General features: G+C 42.9%; 1 pseudogene; it reads right to left on the reverse strand.

The window, feature by feature from the left end:
• LOC100519852 lies at nt 378-1,507 on the reverse strand (annotated as a pseudogene).

A 4,743-nucleotide genomic window follows, 5' to 3' on the forward strand; every position in this document is an offset into this window, starting at 1 on the left:
CTCAGCTCTACCGTTCAGGTGTGTTCTCGGATGGCAAGTGGAAGAGGTGGTGGCCAACCCCAGGGCTGTACTCTGGAGGAGGTTGGGGTTAGTACCCGGCAAGGTCTCTGGCTATCTAATCTCCAGTTTGGGGCTGGAACTTCTGTTTGCCTGAGTAAAACGACATCCGTCCTAGGATTTTTCCACATCGTGCCTTGCTTCTGCTGTGGTCAGAAGACTGGTCCATGAGCTGCTCCTGCATGGTACCCTAAGGCAGGCCCACTGGCTCCTTTTGCTCTAGGATTCTACAAAGCTATCCTTGGAGGCCCTTGAGACAATGCAGGAAGCAGGGTGATGCTCACGCTGTGGCTGGCACACTGTGGCTGGCACGCTCCAGCTCACACTGCCATCACAGAGGCTGAGTGAGCAGTCACCCAGGGAGGGGGATCCCAGCTCATTCCATTCCTGTGATGCAGGTGCCTGGAAGGTAATAGCACCTGAGTAAGCCAGAGCCTTCCTGTGTCCACACCCAGGAATACCTTCCAGTTGTCCAAGCAGCCGTAGTTGTAATGATTCTTAAAAACTCTGCCCTCGGCCTGGAGCCGATGTCGCTCCTTCTTGTTGATATGCCTTTCCATGCTCATCTCACCTCTACTGATGAGAACAGCATGCCATACAGTTAGGGCACCCAGGGTAAGTGCCATGGAACTGCACAGGAACCAGAGGTAGACAAGACTCTTGTGAGTCACTCTTTCTAGGAAGGAGAAAGTGGGTGGTGGGGTCCGGTGATAAGTCTGATTGGCAACCACCTGTAGTTTGTTTGTGTTGAGCTGTTTCATTTTCTCAATGGCAGCATAAGCCTCTGGAAAAAGTCCCAACTTCTGTACCTGCGGTAGACACAGCCCAGAGTCATGAAAAAGCAGAAAGAGAAGAAGTACCGATGGTTACAGTGGCCCACACAGTTGTTTAGCCAGGGGCAGTGATGGTCCATCCTCAGCACACCCCTATTGCTGATGCTGCAGGGGTGTGTTTGGGCTGGCTTGGGGTTAATGCACTTTATGCAGATGGAGATGGTTGCAATATCATTCCTGCCCTGGGGTGGGTATCCAGATGGGGTGGTGATAGCCTGGTAGTAATAGAACACGATGAGGAGCAGATTCCAGTGACTAGAAGAAATGCCAGCGGAGTCGTGGCACAGAGTAGGTTTTGAGGATGAGGGGCAGGACACATCGGTTGGCGATGGCCATGATGGAGCTGGTCAGCACGATCACCAGCACCACAAACACCACCCCACACCAGCGGATCACGTTGTCCGCCAGCCAGTAGATAGGCTCAAAGACAGCATCCACAGCAGTGTCACTGCCCCCAAAGGAGCTGCAGAGCAAGGAGGCAGGCAGACCTTGCCATAGCACCAGTGCTGGACCAGGTCCTGGAGCAGAGGTGAGCAGCAGCCCCTGTAGCTAAGGAACAGAAGCAGGCTCAGACAGAGGCAGGCAGGGCCCAGCAGCAGTCTCTGCTGGCCCTGCATTGCTCCTGCCCCCCATCAGCCAGGAGGTCGAATCCTGCAACCTCCGCTGCCGCTCCATGCTACCCGCTCCAGCTCCACGCCCCAGCCCGGCTCAACCCAACCAACCATGGCCCACCGCATACAGCTCCAGCCTGCAGACCTGCACCCGCCACCAGCCTATCACCCACAGGCGCAGGCACAAGCCACAACTCAGTAATTTTAGAATTTGTAGTATACGTTTTTGCTCAAAGTTTATTTTCCTCTAAATTTTCTATTATGATTTTATCAACATTTACATAATTTTTAAGTGAGGGGAAATACCTAATATGACGTGTGCATAAATCTTGTATCATAGTCATCAGTTTTTGGCCTTTTTTTCCGAGAACTTCAGTCTTAGTATCTCGAACATAACTGTAATACATATGCTAACAAAGAATGTAAAGACATTGTTTTAAACGTATTCAGAATAGCATTTCTCTTTCATAAGACCTGCAAGCTTTGTTGACAGTTTGAATATTCAGGCTGTCCATTAATTTTGTTTAATCTGTAAATTGACAAGTGTTCAATGTCTATGCTTCATCAGATGTCGCAGGTTGTATTTTTTTTTTAAAGTTGATTCATTAGTGTTTATGAACAATTTTACTTTATGACGCACTGTCATATTAACAGATGGCAAATGCGGTTGGCAAATAAGTCTTCTTGATTCCACTCATCTCTTCCTCTTCTGAGTACCTCCTTGTCGAATCTTGTACCATTAGCACTTAAATCTGGTATTCCTCCTCTGCCAAGTACTCAGCCAAGTTCATACATTTCCTGTCCTATTACCATTGCTTCATTGCACTGGCCTTCTGTTTCAGAATCTCTTTCCACCTGCTTTATTGTGAATGCTCTGCTAGATAATTACTTTTCTACGTACACAACTTCCTTTATTCCTTCTCCCTCCTCTTCTTCCAAATTAAAAGATTTTCTGACCCAATGATCCTAGGGCAGTGTAGTTCCCCTTGGCTTTGTTCCTAGATTATATCAATGTCTAGGCCTCAATATCAAGGTAAAATTGTTAAATAAATATCTTCAGCGCTGATAATTATACTACACTCTGCCCTTTTCTGAAGTGTCTTTTTTAACCTTTCCTTTTTTATTTTGTTGTATACTGTTCCGCCAAAATTATAATTTATCTTTTTAAACACAGAATGCCATTTTATTTTTTTTTCAATTGGTTAAGAGAAATAACTGTTTCCACTAAGACCTCTCTTCTGTCTCACTTTCCCCCACTGATGAGTCATCTTCATCTTAGGGTAGCCATGAACATATTTAAAATTGGGGAAGGAAATGCCGCTAAGGAGAGCTACATTTTAAATGAGTTTAGATGAATATTTCCATGGGGTTGCAATCACTTCCATTGCTAGTAGTTCTAGCTATAACCATGTAGAAAAGCTTCAGGAATCTTTACATGATTTTGCAAAACTAGAAATCACCTGAAAGTATTCTACAGAAATAGGATCTAAATGACAAAAGCAGGAGTTCCCATCGTGGTGCAGTGATTGACAAATCCGACTAGGAACCAAGAGGTTGTGGGTTCAGTCCCTGGCCTTGTTCAGTGGGTTAAGGATCCGGTGTTGCCATGAGCTGTGGTGTAGGTTGCAGACACTGCTCGGATCCCACATTGCTGTGGCTCTGGCATAGGCTGGTGCTACAGCTCCGATTAGACCCCTAGTTGGGAACCTCCACATGCCACAGGAGCGGCCCAAGAAATGGCAAAAAAAGACAATAAATAAATAAATAAATAAATAAATAAATAAATAAATAAATAAATGACAAAAGCAATGGAAGTGGGGGAAAAGTTATAACTACTTGGAACAGAAGCTAACCTGGGTGAAATTCTTATAATCATAGATGTGTAAATGTTAAGATTTGTTTCCTTTCAATAAGTCAAAACAGCAGCTCTCTCTGATCAGCCATATATTCAATTATTTGACCTTTTCTCAAGGAACTCACCATTATGTTTCATGAGCATCAGTGCCTAAAACACATGGATTCAATTCTACCTACAGGAGTTTTTTTTTGTTTGTTTGTTTGTTTTTTCATGACTAAATTGCCTGTGTTTTAAAGTAAGGCATGCTTTTTCATATATTCATATCATATTGTACCATTTTTAAATATATAATTCAGTGACAGGTATTTGTAAAACTTGCAAACTGAAACTCTATACCCATTACATAATAACTCTGTATTCCCTCCTCTCTCCAACCCCTTGTAGTCATTATTCTATTTACTGTTTCAGTGAATTTGACTACTTAAGTACCCCATAGGAGTGAAATCATATAGCATTTATCCTTTTGTGAGTGGGTTTAATGGTTTCAATATTCATCCATGTTGTAGCATTTGTCAGAATTTCATTCCATTTTAAAGCTTAATAATATTCTGTTGTATGTATATACCACATTTTGATTATCTGTTCATGTGTCAATGGACCCTTGTGTTGCTTCACATTTTGGACCTATTGTGAATAATGCTGCTTTGAATATTGATGTACAACTGTTTGAGTCCATGTTTTCAAATTTTTAACTATATATTCAGAATTGGAATTGCTGGATCATATGGTAATTCTGTTTTTAATTGTTTGAGCTGCCATACAAGGCAATTTTTAGGTCACTCCCACAGCACGTGGAAGTTCTTGAGCCAGGGATCTAATGCGCACATAGCAGCTGTACGAGCCGCAGGATGGACAACACTGAATCCTTAACCTGCTGAGTCACCAGGGAACTCCTAAAGCAATTAAATAATTTTTTTATTAAAGTATATTTTATTAAAGTATATTTGATGTACAATGTGCCAATTTCTTCTGCACAGCAAAGTGATCCAAGAATATATATACATTATTATATTATCTTCCTTCACGGTCTATCCCAAGAGACAGGGAACTATATCCAAGGCAAGTTTTATAAAAGTTTATGCTCGCTATTGGAAAAAAAAAATCCAAATTTCTGGGAGGATTGGATTCTCTTTCTGGCATGAAAAGAGATTCAAGGTGCTCTGAAAGTCTTCTGGAGCCAAGAAGATGCTCAGTCCATCACAAGGAGCGTGAGTCCTTCAGTTAGCCACAAGCCCCTTTTCTGCAATTCTCAACTGGACTTCTTGCTTGCCACTTAGAAGTACATATTTTGGGGGCCTCTGACCTAGAGCTTAAGAGAACCTTCATAAAAGGAGTGATGAGAGAGAGCAGGAAAGAGGACAACAACAAATACAATTGTGTTGAT

The sequence above is a fragment of the Sus scrofa genome, chromosome 8, assembly GCF_000003025.6.
Source record: "Sus scrofa isolate TJ Tabasco breed Duroc chromosome 8, Sscrofa11.1, whole genome shotgun sequence".
NCBI lineage: Eukaryota > Metazoa > Chordata > Mammalia > Artiodactyla > Suidae > Sus > Sus scrofa.